The 18081-nt window shown below is 42.6% G+C and overlaps 1 long non-coding RNA gene across 2 annotated transcripts; it reads left to right on the top strand.

Moving 5' to 3' along the window:
• Window positions 1-3832: 3832 nt before the first annotated feature.
• LOC138950106 (uncharacterized) lies at window positions 3833-10957 on the top strand. 2 transcript variants are annotated; one of them, XR_011450499.1, is made up of 4 exons: window positions 3833-4052; window positions 5848-5930; window positions 7384-7476; window positions 10835-10957. It is a non-coding gene; the product is annotated as an uncharacterized lncRNA (long non-coding RNA). The 2 variants fall into 2 exon arrangements; XR_011450498.1 differs by having other exon boundaries at window positions 3843-4037.
• The last annotated feature ends 7124 nt before the right edge of the window (window positions 10958-18081 follow it).

Below are 18081 nucleotides of genomic sequence, written 5' to 3'. Positions count from 1 at the left end.
GCTTCTGAATGCAGAATTTCCAGGAAGATATAATTCTTTTCAGTCTGTTTATCTTTTGCTCAATGCTCTCATAATACTTGATTCGAGAAAAATACAATTGCAAGAAATGTACAAGTTTCAAGCTGCTGGCGATGTTTGACATTTTTCAAAAATGATTTTTATTCATTTGAGTGACAATTTCTTTAATTTGTATCGCTTTCTTTCACTTTAAGGTATATATTTTTCTTCAGAAAGTGAAAAGTGTATTGTTTTTGTCATACTGGAGGCAAACTAGTCATCTGTCAACATTTCTTTCAACCTAAAAAAAAAATTAAAGAAAGAGTAACACGACTGACCACTGCAACAAAATATTTTTTGTTTATTTATTTTTTTGGCAAAACCATTCTTTATTAAGAGTACATATCTTATGTTAACATGGCACTGGGTGTGCTGAATAATGTCAACCCATTTGTTAAGAGTTTGGAATAAATTCACTTTTAACCATTCACTAGTCTCATTTTTCGTTCTTTTTTGAAAAACACCCAAGCATAGCATGTTGTGTGGTCCAAAGGTTTTCTTTGTGTAACATGTCACCCTATGTCGTGCGAATAGAATCATGTTTAAACCAACGTGCATATCTGATCCAAGAAGGTTCATTGTCATGTCAAAAGAATTAAACAAAACACGAATTAATCTACGTCGTGCAATGACTGATCTCAATGCTAAACCGACCGCAGGTGATGGAGGGCATACACTTTTTAATGACAGTGCGTTAATCCCTTCAATAAACGCATATATGACGGTGCCTTAATCCCTTCAAAAAATTATATATATGACATTGCCTTAATTCTTTAAATCAACGTGTCGTCCTAATCCCTTCAATAATCTGATATATGACGGTGCCTTAAAGCCTTCAATAATCTTTAATATGACGGTGCCTTAATTCTTTCAATAAACGTATTGATGACAATGCGTTAATCCCTGCCATAAGCTTATAGATGACAGTGCCTTAATTCCTTCAATAAACGTATAGATGGCAATGCGTTAATCCCTGCCATAAGCATATAGATGACGGTGCCTTAATTCCTTCAATAAACGTATAGATGGCAATGCGTTAATCCCTCCAATAAGCTTATAGATGACGGTGCCTTAATTCCTTCAATAAACGTAAAGATGACAATGCGTTAATCCCTCCCATAAGCTTATGGATGACGCTGCCTTAATTCCTTCAATAAACGTATAGATGACAATGCGTTAATCCCTCCCATAAGCTTATAGATGACGGTGCCTTAATTCCTTCAATAAACGTATAGATGACAATGCGTTAATCCCTCCCATAAGCTTATAGATGACGGTGCCTAAATTCCTTCAATACAATTGTCGTTACACATGATCTCCTCTCTGTTGGAAGCATGTAAACAACCACACATGCACCAGTCATCAGGATTCAAACACAATCCTCCCACTTGGATAACAGCAGAAGTTAACCCTTCTCAAGATGAGAAATGCTGATGTGTTCGTTATTTGATATGGGGGTCGTTCAGAAATGTTCTTGTTTAGTTAGTCAGTTAATTCGTTAGTTAGTTAGTTGGTGAGTTAGTGAGCTAGATGGTTGGTTAGTTAGTTAGTTAGTTAGTGAGTTGAAAAGTTGGGGTGGTTGGTTGGTTCGGTAGCTATATATACTGTTCAAAAAAATAAACGCGTAGTTGCTACTTGCCAAATTTGTTTTATTTTTCGAAAAAATTAACAGAAAATCCAATATTTAGATTATTTGTTTGAAATTTGGTATGGACACAGTTGAATGCACACACAGTTCATTTGCATCTTCAAATCAATCTGTCAATCAATACGATTGGGTGCCGAGGTTGTCAAGTCAGTAGGGGGTGTGACTGCCTTGGGCAGCAACAACTGCCCGGCACCTTCTGGGCATGGACTGGATCAGATGCCGGATATCTTGCTGTGGGATGGTGTCCCACTCCTCCTGAAGTGCCTGCAATAGATCGCGGTGATTTGCCGGCGCTTCTTCTCGCCTGCGCACACGTCTGTCCAATTCATCCCAGAGGTGTTCTATCGGGTTCATGTCTGGCGACATAGATGGCCAGGGAAGCACCTGGACATGGTGGTCGGTGAGGAACTGGGTAGTGAGTCGTGCTGTGTGCGGGCGAGCGTTGTCCTGCTGGAATATGGCATCCTGGTCAGCCAGAAGAGGAAGGGCGTGTGGGCGCAGAATTTCCTCCACGTATCGCTGGGCAGTTATGCGCCCTTGGACGTGCACCAGGGTGCTCCTTCCAGCGGTATTGATCGCCCCCCACACCATGACGCCTCCACCACCATGAACGGGTGCCTCATCCACACAGTAGGAAGCGTAACGTTCGTTTACTCTCCGGTAGACCCTCCTCCGACCATCATGTCGCTGGAGCAGGAAGTAGGACTCGTCGCTGAACCACACGTGTCTCCAGTGATTCCGGACGGTCCAGCGAAGGTGCTGGTTGCCCCACTGCACTCGGTTCTGGCGATGGCGGCGGGTGAGGACAGCTCCTCTGTGAGGTCTGCGAGCTCTCAAACCAGCTTCATGCAGGCGGTTCCGCACGGTCTGGTCCGATAATCGGTGTGGCCCGGGGAGAGCCTGGACAGAAGATGAGGCCGACAGGAAACGATTCCGGAGGTGGCGGAGCCGTATGAAGCGGTCGTGAGCAGCAGTTGTCGCCCTTGGTCTTCCCGCTCGTGGCAAGTCAGCAACGGAGCCAGTGGCTTGAAACCTGACCCACAGTCTACTGATGGTGCTCTGGGACACGTGGAAGTGCCTGGCGATTGCACTTTGACTTTGGCCTGCTTGTAAACGACTCAATGCAATTTGGCGGTCTTCTCTGCTCAATCGGGCCATCTTTCGTCGATGAATTGTCGTCTGATTTCTTTGTGGGGAACAATCCGCTTTTATGGGTTTTGGAAGACATGGTGAGAGCTCAATATTCCCCGAGTTTCACGAGATTACACTGAAGCATGACGAGTGGTCATGCCAAATGAGCAATTTTGACATTGTAGCCACTGATAACGCATGCGTCACGTGCAGAGCTCACTTGTGGCAATGGACGAAAGGTCGACGACCAGATAAACATTTTCTGCAGTTTGGTGGATATCCTTTTAAATTAACCAAATATTACAAGCTATGCGTTTTTTTTTTAACAGTATAGCTAGTTAGATAGTTAGTTAGATACAGAAATGCATTACAGAAAATTGAAAAGACAAATTTGGATTTGCTTTGAAAGAGCAAAACCGTCAGACCGTTTGACATGCAAAGGTAGCACTTTGTGGACCAATCACGCATCAACGCATGAAGTCAATGCACAACAAATAATTATAAAGTAACTCGGTTGACAAACTTCGGGTAGCTATCTCTTTTGAATGTTCTTCAGGAACATAAGCTATTATCTGACTTCATTTACCTAGATGAGACACACAGTAGTCCTTTTGCAGTAGATTCTTTGCGTGTGTTTGTGTGTTTGCTTTAGATTATTAGTTACTTGATTTATTTGTATCTGACTTGTGTAAGAGTGTTGGCTTTATTTTGACATTGACACTACCTGCATAAGACGCTTTCTGTGTAAATGTAAATGCATAATCACGTGCATTTAATATAAGCATAGCTTAATTGTTGTCTAAATCAAAACATGTTTAAATGAACGCGCATGTCTAATCCAAACAGGTTCGCCATTAAGTCAAAAGTATTAAAGAAAGCACAACAAAATCTACGTCGTGCAATCACAATGCTAAACCTACCTTAGGTTGTGGAGGGCATACACTTTGTAATGGGAGCGCGTTAATACCTTTAATAATGTTATATATGATGGTGCGTTAATCCCCTGAGTACATTTGTCGTTTAATATGAACTCCTCCGTATGAACCACTACAGCCAACCATAAGTCAACCGCTACCGCCAACCAGAAGTCAACCGCTACCGTCAACAAGAAGTCAACCGCTACCGCCAACGAGAAGTCAACCGCTACAGCCAACCAGAAGTCAACCGCTACAACCCACGAAAAAGGTTTCCTTACTGTTTGGTGGGTATCACAATTGTAAGATTTGTCTTTTTATTGTGATCTAAACCACATGAACTAAATGTTTTGACATAGACTTACGTGAGTTTTTTTTCTATTGATTTTCAGTGTTTAAGTTAAGACAAAAAGTTGAATTGGGATGATGTATGCATTGAAACAAAATACAATGACGATATATTTACTGTCACATGAACTAAATGTTATTACATAGATTTACGTGAGTTCTTTGTTTTATTTGTTACATAAAATTGAACACCTAACTTCTATTCGCAAGAAGTTGTTATGTTGGGTTTACAACCATATGATACAGAGTTGATATTTAAAATGTTTATTTTGTTATATACATTCGATGATGCAAACATTTTAGCAGGGTCCCCAAAAGCCCTACAACACTCGCTTAATGTGTTGTCCAAATATTGTGATCAGTGTAAACGAAAAAAACAAAATGGTTGTTTTTTCAATAGGTAAGATACGAACATTGTCATCATTTGAAAATAAAGATAAAACAATTGGGGTCGTGTTTGTTTTTGAATATTAAGTTTTTTTGTTTAATTATAATAATAAGTTTAATAACTCACATAAGTTGTTATATGATTCGACCTCTAGAGCAATGTTCAGTCTGTTAAAGATATGTAGACAATTGTCGCTGTCCATATATATTCAAGTTGAATTTGTTGATAGAATAGTTGCACCAATATTGTTATATTGTTGAACATTATATATAGGTCCAAATTTGGTTAACTTAGCAGCAAAATTGCCACTTGGTTTTTATGAGATTAATTTGAAGTTAAGAAAACAACCCAAACGTGTATGGTTTTGGCCGAATTAGGCAAATTTCTATTAAATATTCAAGTTAAAGATAGAATATTCCGTTTTTTGTTTAAGTTGGTTGATTGTTAAAATAGGAATAAGCTTGCAAATGTATTGTACCGTTTTTCGCATCGCCTTTATGTAAATAACACATATAAAGTATCCTATTTGAAACATCTTAACATAACGGTAATGCTGTTGGTCTTAGTTATATTTGGCATGACCAGTTTAATTTGAAATGATTCAATGTAATGTAGTCGTTATCGGAATTAAGTGTAAAATAAACATTTTGAATATTAGAGATTGTTTAAAACAAACAAATACATTTGAACATTATTTGAACATTTTCCCCCTTAACCTAGCTAGCACTTGCTTCGAGAACATTAAATCATACAATTCAGACAGACAGAGTATTAGATATACCACATAACCTAAGAATATGTGTCAAATGCCACTCTGAAGAACTCGCAGATGAATTTCATTATATATTTTAGTGTAATTGTTTTGAACATTTTAGGAAAACACTGTTACCAGTCATTTTTGTTTAGAAATTCAAACGCAGTAAATTTCAAACATTTGTTTGAATTAACCATAAAAGCGAAAGTTGTTGAACTTGATGATTTGCATTAGTTATATTATGAAAGAAATTTGATTATTTGTTAGGTCTTTTTTATTACAAAAAACACACTCACATCCTGTTAACACATTTGTAATAATGCTTAATCAATTATTAATTATTAATTTGACATATTTCTGGTTATTCTTTACGAAGTGCTGGGTCCCATCCTCACATTTCTATTTCGTTGTTTTTATTGTATTTTTTTGTTATCAAATTCATGTGACCCTAGGGGTTCTTTGAAATAAACATTGCTTTGCCGGCTTTTAAGTTGAAGTGGAATGATGTATGCATTCAAACAGCATACAAAGTTGATATTCTTACTGTCACATGTACTAAATGTTTTGACAAAGATTTAAGTAAGTTTGTTTTTCTATTGTTCTGCAGGTTTAAACCCGAGACAAAACGTTCAAGTGGGATAATGTATGCACGCTGTCTGTTTCCCTTTCTTCTCCTGATTTTGATCGCAGGTAAGAAAAATTAGCAAGACTTGCTTCGCTCTGTCTTTCTGTCTCGCCATTTACAAAGCAACAGGGACATTTTGTGATTATACGATTACGCAATTGAGTGTTGTCCGTGTGTTATGCGTAATGCGATGTGGTGCCAACAAGCAAATGTCCTTATTTTTGTACAATGAATATGGACATTAACATAGTCATAACTTATCTTATCTATTGGTACAGTACCAGTTATTCCACTCATTCAATACTAGACTGGGGGCGGGGATATAGCTCAGTTGGTTGCGCGCTGGATTTGTATTCAGTTGGCCGCTGTCAGCGTGAGTTCGATCTCAGGTTCGGCGGAAATTTATTTCAGAGTCAACTTTGTGTGCAGACTCTCTTCGGTGTCCGAACTCCCCCCCCCCCCCCCCCCCCGTGTACACTACATTGGGTGTGCACGTTAAAGATCCCACGATTGACAAAAGGGTCTTTCCTGGCAAAAATTGCTTTGGCACAGTTAATAATTGTCTACCTATACCCGTGTGACTTGGAATAATAGGCCGTGAAAGGTAAATATGCGCCGAAATGGCTGCAATTACTGGCCGTATAAAATTTCATCTCACACGGCATCACTGCTGAGCGCCTAGAACTGTACCCACGGAATATGCGCGATATAAGCCTCATTGATTGATTGATTGGATGGGTAAATGAGGGCGGGAGAGGAAGTTTGTCTGTCTATGAGTTTGACAGATTGACTAAATGTATAAATGTCGTTTCATGCAATTTGATTTTTGAATAAAATCGCTTGTTGGTGCGAATAAAAAAAATGATATAATTTTAGCCTACAAAAACTTCATGTCAATTTGCTATTTTTAGTCACATCGGAAAAAAAACTAACAATAATGTAAATAGCGAGACATCTTTACAACAAACGTAAACCAGGATTAATATCACCAAAATAGGTCATGTGATTGTCATTGACCGGTCAGATACCTCATTCGACTACCTAACCCTCGTTAAAAACAATATGAAACTCGGTATGTCATCATATTCAATATTCTGTATCATAACGTCTTGATTTCTTACGATTGATTTCTCTCAGTTTTTCACACCGGTTTAAACACAATCCGAAATGATCACAGTCAAAATATGAGCAAAATAAGTATTGGCGAAATCGATTTTCGGGATCAATCGCTGTATTATGTTGTTAATCTCAAAGATCATAATAAATCCCGATGGGAAAGGCCGTCTTCAATAAAGCTACCGCCATGCGTGGGTCAGAAAGATAGTTCATTAGTTAGTTGTTGCTTTTTGGGTCCAGCGGACCATGTAGGCCAAATCAGGACCCCTGTGAGAAAGATGATCGACCCATTGACCTCGCACAAACTGTGACGTAAAACTTTGAAGCCAAGAGGTATGCCTAAAACTCAATTGCAAGCGTCTTGAAAAAAGATGCAAGGTTTGATCTCCTCTTTGGTTCCAGGGAGGAATCTGATTTTGTCCGACGACCGTGTGTACAATACTTCCAGGCAACTCAACACATTTGAAACGCTGAATCGACGCACTAGAGATATACGTGAGTATAAGTGCAAAAAATAGACAGACAAACATGCACACAAAACAAAACAGACAAAGTGAAAAGTATACACCCCAAAAATACTAGTGTGTAGTTAAGGAGAAATACTCAAAGTTCCCAGACTGCCACTACTGTATAAACTTCCCCTTTCCCCTTTGAACTCTCGTGCGATCGACACGTGCATCAGTAGAATTAACAGAACGCATGAAATACGCAAGATAACAAAACAGAACAACCTGCCTGCAAAGATAACTGATTTGGCTTTCTCCTCGTGTGTAAAGGTTGCCAAGTTATGCCCATTCTGATTTTTCCTCGACTTTTAATTTGCATCCTACGTTTTAGTCGGGTCGATTCTTGGGGTACCCTTAATTTTGGCGGGGGTCACGTGTAAAAAAAACCTCTTTGATACAAACAATTTGCCTGATAGCAAAGTGGAGGGTTTGTAATGGCATAACAAGTTTGTAGGAACTGACATGGGACAAATGCTTCAAATGGGGTTCACCATTGGGAGCAATCATTATTTTGCACAGGTTAGTTCCCCCACCTTACATGATCTGTATGATCTACGAGTGAAGTATTTTGACACTTCTAGCTTAAAACGTATTTTTACAGAGGTCAACTCTACAGCTCTCTTTGGATCTTTAAAGGAGTCTGGCCTTTATTTTAAGATTTGAATTTTATATCCTTGACACGTTGGGTTTCGATTTAGCTTTTATGTTCCCTTTGGGTGACGTTCCTAATTGTGTTCAGAAAAATTGGTTTAATTTAAATGTGCAATGTTCGAACATTCGACCTAGACACAATCATTTGTCGTAGTAAGCGTAGACATCCGGTCTGCTCCCCGCCTAATGGCCGATGTCTTCCGTCTTCGGGGGACTACGTGGGTTTAAATTTGGAGTGGTCCTTTTCCTAGAGGAGTTTCCTTGCAGGGATAGTGAGCCTCCTCTGCCCTCGTTTTAATTTTGGAGTGATCTTCTCCTAGGACAGCTGCCTTCCAGGGTTGACGAGCCTGTCCTGCCCGGCTATTTAACCCATAGTTGGGGGTTGGTTCGTGGGCACCAGGGCGTATCCACACGCCGGTGGGCCTGCATGCCACACGTCTAGGGGCCAACCACCTCCGAGTCCTTGTAGTTCAGCCTGGGGCCTTTCGGTACCCAGTTCACGCCTGTCGCCACGATGGAGGCACTACAAAGGGCTTGCTGTGGAGAGGTTATGTACTGGCAGGAGAGACTGACGCAAGCAGCTGCTCTCTTTTCGCGTTGTCCTGAAAAGGACGGTGCTAGCCAGCGGTGAGGGCTGAAAGCGAGAGGTGACAAGCACGAAACACTTTGCCAACACACTAGACACATCACACAACCATTTGACAGGCTGTGCAATGTTCAACTTGTGGGGTCCTGATTTGGCCTATATGGTCCGCTGGACCCAAAAAGCAACAACAACTAACTAACCCCATGTGTGTGTGTGTGTGTGTGTGTACTTTTAAACATTGTACGCTAAGTTTTTGCTTAGTGCTTGGGTTCTTGGTGTTATGTCTCAGTTAAATGTATGTTTTGTATGCTTGTTGATTTGTGCTAGTTTATTCTATAATGAATTTGTAAAGCGCCTGGAGCCAATTGATGGGACTCGCGCTATAGAAAAGTTATTTATTATTATTATTATTATTATCTTACATACTCTGCCGTACACGTAACCCCACTACAAAAGTTGCCCGCACATCACATCTTTCATTTCAACAAAACACTGGCCCCTGTTGGTAGACTTTCATCCACTCGTTTTCTTGGTGTTTGTTTAGTAGTGCCACACTATGCAATCAGGAAGGAAAAACCGGAAGGAATATACAACATTAAACATTCTTTCACTCAAATCAAGATTCACATTCAATAGATAAACGTCATGATGCAAAATATTATTTCAGAAAACGCACAACCCATAGTTTGTTCTGCAATGTTCTCAAATAATCCCTGAAGATACGCATTCCTCTTCCTTGCATTGGTCTCAAGTTTAGCTTTTTCTGCAAGCATGCTATGGAATTCATTACCCTATACTTTCCGGCAAATACATTCTGTCATTGGTTTTAGATGCAGATATTTTTCTGTACTCTTAAATACATCATACATTTTGTTTCTACAGAAGTCTTTACTTGTTGAAAATTGAAGACAGTATACCGAAGGCGCCATTTTGGAAAGTATTTTGACGATTTGAACCATGACAAGTTCAACGGACATTCGCTGTAATGTAATTAAGAAACGCCTGAACTGATTTGCATAACATTAAGTGTTCTGCAACTATGCGAAATGATTACATGAATTTTGACATGAATTTTAATCAGTGAGCGGTTTGCTTTGCCCAGCTCCCCTGCATGTCAGGAGTCCGGACTTCCGGTCGCCATCATCATTTATTTAGTTTTCATACACCCATTCGTCACAGCAGGAACTCAAACCTACAGACTTGCTGACACGGGCCACCCTGCGCTAACACGCTTCGCATAACGGACACACCGGGAATGTCAGTTGGAGAATATCACGATCTGCAATGACTACCAGACACAGCATTCAGATTTGAAAAAGAGAATGCTCAAACACTCATTATAACTCCTTCCTCTTGTGTGCTGTCATCGTTTCAGCCCCCAAAACGATCTCAGAAGCTCTCGGCTCAATTTCAATTCTGTATCTCTAAGATATACTCAGGGTCGAAAGGTAGGACAACAAGTAAGACTGGCGCCAAAAGGAGTCACAATGAGAATTACAGTCTGGGATTCCTACTTATTACACAGCCGTTTTCTATTTGAGTAACTCAGTGCTCAAACGTTTATTTCAAGGTGTTCTTGGGGAAATAATTACAACCTTCAACCTTAACTGTACATATAGCTCTTGGAGCGATTTGAGACAGTTTTCTTGTTAGATACAATCCCTTTTGAGGTTAAACTCATGATTACGTTGTTTTATATTGTTGTGTTTAAGCATGTGTTTGCAACGCTGATTGCTTTTACTCTGAAGTGGTTTTTTTCTGTTGACATGTTAGTGCATGAGTTTAATTGTTTGACTTGATTTGTTTGTTCTCTAGGAGGCATACAAACTAGCCATGTGCGAAATCCATTTGACATACTTTTGTTTTGGGTGAGGGCTGGTCGTAAAAATTTTTTAAATAGTAATGGTACAATGTAACGTATTTTATTGTACAATGTGACGTATTCAATGGTGCAATGTAACGTATTCAATGGTACAATTTGACGTATTCGATGGTACAATGTGACGTTTTCAATGATGCAATGTGACGTATTCAACGGTGCAATGTGAAGTATTCAATGGTGAAATGTGACGTATTCAATCTTACAATGTCACGTATTGTATGTCCGCAGACCTGCGGCCAAAAGACACGCGGCGCAAGATGACGAAGAGAAAGAGGTTCACGCATGAACCCGAAAATGAACGGGAAGTGAGTGAAAACAACGAGGAACACACAGAAGTTTGGTAAGGCTTGTTGGTCAATAGGTGTCTGTTACATCTAATTTCAGGCAATAAAATCCGATTGTCATAAATAAACTTTACACGTCAGTTCACAGTAAAATGTGAACAAAAAACAGCTGAACATTCAAATGAGGAATCCAAATACTTACCACGCAGGCGTTGTAGTTGTTGTAGTTTCAAATACGAATATCAATGCTAATACAAAACATGTGTTTACACTCAGGATCGATGGGACACACGCCTGCTTAAAACCCAAAGGGAAGTGACTCTTTCAGGAACAGTAAGCCCTCGTTCAGTCTTTGGCTGCTTTAACCCTTACGGGACTAACTCTTTCAGGAACAGTAAGCCCTCGTTCAGTCATTGGCTGCTTTAACCCCTACGGGAAGAAACTCTTTCAGGAACAGTAAGCCCTCGTTCAGTCATTGGCTGCTTTAACCCCTACGGGAAGAAACTCTTTCAGGAACTGTAAGCCCTCGTTCAGTCATTGGCTGCTTTAACCCCTACCGGAAGGAACTCTTTCGGGAACAGATAGCCCTCGTTCAGTCATTGGCTGCTTTAACCCCTACGGGAAGGAACGCTTTCAGGAACAGTTAGCCCTCGTTCAGTCATTGGCTGCGATTAACCAAAAGGGAAGGAACTCTTTCAGGAACAGTAAGCCCTCGTTCAGTCATCGGCTGCTTTAACCCCTACGGGAAGAAACTTTTTCAGGAACAGTAAGCCCTCGTTCAGTCATTGGCTGCTTTAACCCCTACGGGAAGAAACTCTTTCAGGAACAGTTACCCCTTGTTCAGTCATCGGCTGCTTTAACCCCTACGGGAAGAAACTCTTTCCGGAACAGTTACCCCTTGTTCAGTCATCGGCTGCTTTAACCCCTACGGGAAGAAACTCTTTCAGGAACAGTTACCCCTCGTTCAGTCATCGGCTGCTTTAACCCTTACGGGAAGAAACTCTTTCAGGAACAGTTACCCCTCGTTCAGTCATTGGCTGCTTTAACCCCTACGGGAAGAAATTCTTTCAGGAACAGTTAGCCCTCGTTCAGTCATTGGCTGCTTTAACCCCTACGGGAAGGAACTCTTTCAGGAACAGTTACCCCTTGTTCAGTCATCGGCTGCTTTAACCCCTACGGGAAGAAACTCTTTCCGGAACAGTTACCCCTTGTTCAGTCATCGGCTGCTTTAACCCCTACGGGAAGAAACTCTTTCAGGAACAGTTACCCCTCGTTCAGTCATCGGCTGATTTAACCCTTACGGGAAGAAACTCTTTCAGGAACAGTTACCCCTCGTTCAGTCATTGGCTGCTTTAACCCCTACGGGAAGAAATTCTTTCAGGAACAGTTAGCCCTCGTTCAGTCATTGGCTGCTTTAACCCCTACGGGAAGAAACTCTTTCAGGAACAGTTACCCCTTGTTCAGTCATCGGCTGCTTTAACCCCTACGGGAAGAAACTATTTCCGGAACAGTTACCCCTTGTTCAGTCATCGGCTGCTTTAACCCCTACGGGAAGAAACTCTTTCAGGAACAGTTACCCCTCGTTCAGTCATCGGCTGCTTTAACCCTTACGGGAAGAAACTCTTTCAGTAACAGTTACCCCTCGTTCAGTCATTGGCTGCTTTAACCCCTACGGGAAGAAATTCTTTCAGGAACAGTTAGCCCTCGTTCAGTCATTGGCTGCTTTAACCCCTACGGGAAGAAACTCTTTCAGGAACAGTTACCCCTTGTTCAGTCATCGGCTGCTTTAACCCCTACGGGAAGAAACTCTTTCCGGAACAGTTACCCCTTGTTCAGTCATCGGCTGCTTTAACCCCTACGGGAAGAAACTCTTTCAGGAACAGTTACCCTTCGTTCAGTCATCGGCTGCTTTAACCCTTACGGGAAGAAACTCTTTCAGGAACAGTTACCCCTCGTTCAGTCATTGGCTGCTTTAACCCCTACGGGAAGAAATTCTTTCAGGAACAGTTAGCCCTCGTTCAGTCATTGGCTGCTTTAACCACTACGGGAAGAAACTCTTTCAGGAACAGTTACCCCTCGTTCAGTCATCGGCTGCTTTAACCCCTACGGTAAGAAACTCTTTCATGAACAGTTACCCCTTGTTCAGTCATCGGCTGCTTTAACCCCTACGGGAAGAAACTCTTTCCGGAACAGTTACCCCTTGTTCAGTCATCGGCTGCTTTAACCCCTGCGGGAAGAAACTCTTTCAGGAACAGTTACCCCTCGTTCAGTCATCGGCTGCTTTAACCCTTACGGGAAGAAACTCTTTCAGGAACAGTTACCCCTCGTTCAGTCATTGGCTGCTTTAACCCCTACGGGAAGAAATTCTTTCAGGAACAGTTAGCCCTCGTTCAGTCATTGGCTGCTTTAACCCCTACGGGAAGAAACTCTTTCAGGAACAGTTACCCCTTGTTCAGTCATCGGCTACTTTAACCCCTACGGGAAGAAACTCTTTCCGGAAGTGTTACCCCTTGTTCAGTCATCGGCTGCTTTAACCCCTACGGGAAGAAACTCTTTCAGGAACAGTTACCCCTCGTTCAGTCATCGGCTGCTTTAACCCTTACGGGAAGAAACTCTTTCAGGAACAGTTACCCCTCGTTCAGTCATTGGCTGCTTTAACCCCTACGGGAAGAAATTCTTTCAGGAACAGTTAGCCCTCGTTCAGTCATTGGCTGCTTTAACCCCTACGGGAAGAAATTCTTTCAGGAACAGTTAGCCCTCGTTCAGTCATTGGCTGCTTTAACCACTACGGGAAGAAACTCTTTCAGGAACAGTTACCCCTCGTTCAGTCATCGGCTGCTTTAACCCCTACGGGAAGAAACTCTTTCAGGAACAGTTACCCCTTGTTCAGTCATCGGCTGCTTTAACCCCTACGGGAAGAAACTCTTTCCGGAACAGTTACCCCTTGTTCAGTCATCGGCTGCTTTAACCCCTGCGGGAAGAAACTCTTTCAGGAACAGTTACCCCTCGTTCAGTCATCGGCTGCTTTAACCCTTACGGGAAGAAACTCTTTCAGGAACAGTTACCCCTGGTTCAGTCATTGGCTGCTTTAACCCCTACGGGAAGAAATTCTTTCAGGAACAGTTAGCCCTCGTTCAGTCATTGGCTGCTTTAACCCCTACGGGAAGAAACTCTTTCAGGAACAGTGACCCCTTGTTCAGTCATCGGCTGCTTTAACCCCTACGGGAAGAAACTCTTTCCGGAACAGTTACCCCTTGTTCAGTCATCGGCTGCTTTAACCCCTACGGGAAGAAACTCTTTCAGGAACAGTTACCCCTCGTTCAGTCATCGGCTGCTTTAACCCTTACGGGAAGAAACTCTTTCAGGAACAGTTACCCCTCGTTCAGTCATTGGCTGCTTTAACCCCTACGGGAAGAAATTCTTTCAGGAACAGTTAGCCCTCGTTCAGTCATTGGCTGCTTTAACCACTACGGGAAGAAACTCTTTCAGGAACAGTTACCCATCGTTCAGTCATCGGCTGCTTTAACCCCTACGGGAAGAAACTCTTTCCGGAACAGTTACCCCTTGTTCAGTCATCGGCTGCTTTAACCCCTACGGGAAGAAACTCTTTCAGGAACAGTTACCCCTCGTTCAGTCATCGGCTGCTTTAACCCTTACGGGAAGAAACTCTTTCAGGAACAGTTACCCCTCGTTCAGTCATTGGCTGCTTTAACCCCTACGGGAAGAAATTCTTTCAGGAACAGTTAGCCCTCGTTCAGTCATTGGCTGCTTTAACCCCTACGGGAAGAAACTCTTTCATGAACAGTTACCCCTTGTTCAGTCATCGGCTGCTTTAACCCCTACGGGAAGAAACTCTTTCCGGAACAGTTACCCCTTGTTCAGTCATCGGCTGCTTTAACCCCTGCGGGAAGAAACTCTTTCAGGAACAGTTACCCCTTGTTCAGTCATCGGCTGCTTTAACCCTTACGGGAAGAAACTCTTTTAGGAACAGTTACCCCTCGTTCAGTCATTGGCTGCTTTAACCCCTACGGGAAGAAATTCTTTCAGGAACAGTTAGCCCTCGTTCAGTCATTGGCTGCTTTAACCCCTACGGGAAGAAACTCTTTCAGGAACAGTTACCCCTTGTTCAGTCATCGGCTACTTTAACCCCTACGGGAAGAAACTCTTTCCGGAAGTGTTACCCCTTGTTCAGTCATCGGCTGCTTTAACCCCTACGGGAAGAAACTCTTTCAGGAACAGTTACCCCTCGTTCAGTCATCGGCTGCTTTAACCCTTACGGGAAGAAACTCTTTCAGGAACAGTTACCCCTCGTTCAGTCATTGGCTGCTTTAACCCCTACGGGAAGAAATTCTTTCAGGAACAGTTAGCCCTCGTTCAGTCATTGGCTGCTTTAACCCCTACGGGAAGAAATTCTTTCAGGAACAGTTAGCCCTCGTTCAGTCATTGGCTGCTTTAACCACTACGGGAAGAAACTCTTTCAGGAACAGTTACCCCTCGTTCAGTCATCGGCTGCTTTAACCCCTACGGGAAGAAACTCTTTCAGGAACAGTTACCCCTTGTTCAGTCATTGGCTGCTTTAACCCCTACGGGAAGAAACTCTTTCCGGAACAGTTACCCCTTGTTCAGTCATCGGCTGCTTTAACCCCTGCGGGAAGAAACTCTTTCAGGAACAGTTACCCCTCGTTCAGTCATCGGCTGCTTTAACCCTTACGGGAAGAAACTCTTTCAGGAACAGTTACCCCTGGTTCAGTCATTGGCTGCTTTAACCCCTACGGGAAGAAATTCTTTCAGGAACAGTTAGCCCTCGTTCAGTCATTGGCTGCTTTAACCCCTACGGGAAGAAACTCTTTCAGGAACAGTGACCCCTTGTTCAGTCATCGGCTGCTTTAACCCCTACGGGAAGAAACTCTTTCCGGAACAGTTACCCCTTGTTCAGTCATCGGCTGCTTTAACCCCTACGGGAAGAAACTCTTTCAGGAACAGTTACCCCTCGTTCAGTCATCGGCTGCTTTAACCCTTACGGGAAGAAACTCTTTCAGGAACAGTTACCCCTCGTTCAGTCATTGGCTGCTTTAACCCCTACGGGAAGAAATTCTTTCAGGAACAGTTAGCCCTCGTTCAGTCATTGGCTGCTTTAACCACTACGGGAAGAAACTCTTTCAGGAACAGTTACCCATCGTTCAGTCATCGGCTGCTTTAACCCCTACGGGAAGAAACTCTTTCAGGAACAGTTACCCCTCGTTCAGTCATCGGCTGCTTTAACCCCTACGGGAAGAAACTCTTTCCGGAACAGTTACCCCTCGTTCAGTCATTGGCTGCTTTAACCCCTACGGAAAGAAACTCTTTCAGGAACAGTTACCCCTCGTTCAGTCATCGGCTGCTTTAACCCCTACGGAAAGAAACTCTTTCGGGAACAGTTACCCCTCGTTCAGTCATCGGCTGCTTTAACCCCTACGGGAAGAAACTTTTTCAGGAACAGTTACCCCTTGTTCAGTCATCGGCTGCTTTAACCCCTACGGGAAGAAACTCTTTCCGGAACAGTTACCCCTCGTTCAGTCATTGGCTGCTTTAACCCCTACGGAAAGAAACTCTTTCAGGAACAGTTACCCCTCGTTCAGTCATCGGCTGCTTTAACCCCTACGGAAAGAAACTCTTTTAGGAACAGTTACCCCTCGTTCAGTCATCGGCTGCTTTAACCCTTACGGGAAGAAACTCTTTTAGGAACAGTTACCCCTCGTTCAGTCATTGGCTGCTTTAACCCCTACGGGAAGAAATTCTTTCAGGAACAGTTAGCCCTCGTTCAGTCATTGGCTGCTTTAACCCCTACGGGAAGAAACTCTTTTAGGAACAGTTAGCCCTCGTTCAGTCATTGGCTGCTTTAACCCCTACGGGAAGAAATTCTTTCAGGAACAGTTAGCCCTCGTTCAGTCATTGACTGCTTTAACCCCTACGGGAAGAAACTCTTTTAGGAACAGTTAGCCCTCGTTCAGTCATTGGCTGCTTTAACCCCTACGGGAAGAAATTCTTTCAGGAACAGTTACCCCTTGTTCAGTCATTGGCTGATTTAACCCCTACGGGAAGAAATTCTTTCAGGAACAGTTAGCCCTCGTTCAGTCATTGGCTGCTTTAACCCCTACGGGAAGGAACTCTTTCAGGAACAGATAGCCCTCGTTCAGTCATTGGCTGCTTTAACCCCTACGGGAAGAAACGCTTTCAGGAACAGTTAGCCCTCGTTCACTCATTTGCTGCGATTAACCAAAAGGGAAGGAACTCTTTCAGGAACAGTAAGCCCTCGTTCAGTCATCGGCTGCTTTAACCCCTACGGGAAGAAACTTTTTCAGGAACAGTAAGCCCTCGTTCAGTCATTGGCTGCTTTAACCCCTACGGGAAGAAACTCTTTCAGGAACAGTTACCCCTTGTTCAGTCATCGGCTGCTTTAACCCCTACGGGAAGAAACTCTTTCCGGAACAGTTACCCCTTGTTCAGTCATCGGCTGCTTTAACCCCTACGGGAAGAAACTCTTTCAGGAACAGTTACCCCTCGTTCAGTCATCGGCTGCTTTAACCCTTACGGGAAGGAACTCTTTCAGGAACAGAAAGCCCTCGTTCAGTCATTGGCTGCTTTAACCCCTACGGGAAGGAACTCTTTCAGGAACAGATAGCCCACCCCCCATACAAAAAGAAATAAAACACAAAAAACTTGAAAACAACCCATTACATCAAGCTGATGAGATCATGGTCTGCTTGTTCAATCATTTGCTGTGAGAGTGCCTGCCACTCAAGACTCTAGACTGTTTACTGTCGATATTAAACATTTAAGGACAACTGCCTGGCAGTGTCAACTGGTTGCAAACAAAAAAATGCATTACATTTAACAAGGGTTAATCTGAATATTTCAAAACAATCCACCAAGTCGTTGCTGAAATGCAGCATTGGTGTCGTGATGGCCCTAAAAAATGAAGAATAAACTCCCGTTTTTGACCACTCATGCGATCGGCACCAACATTGGTAGGAATAACATAACACACGGAATAGCTATAGCTAAACAAAACAATTTTTTTCGGTGTAGATAATAGAATTGATTTCTTCTCGCATGTTCATTTTGCAAGGTTTTGCCTATTGTGATTGTTAGTCGATTTTGTATTGGGCCCAAACGCTTTTATCCAGGCAATGTGTATAGGGTACCCTTATT

The sequence above is a fragment of the Littorina saxatilis genome, linkage group LG16, assembly GCF_037325665.1.
Source record: "Littorina saxatilis isolate snail1 linkage group LG16, US_GU_Lsax_2.0, whole genome shotgun sequence".
NCBI classification, from domain to species: domain Eukaryota; kingdom Metazoa; phylum Mollusca; class Gastropoda; order Littorinimorpha; family Littorinidae; genus Littorina; species Littorina saxatilis.
The sequence above is the reverse complement of the archived record's forward strand: the minus strand, read 5'-3'. Positions and strand labels throughout refer to the sequence as shown.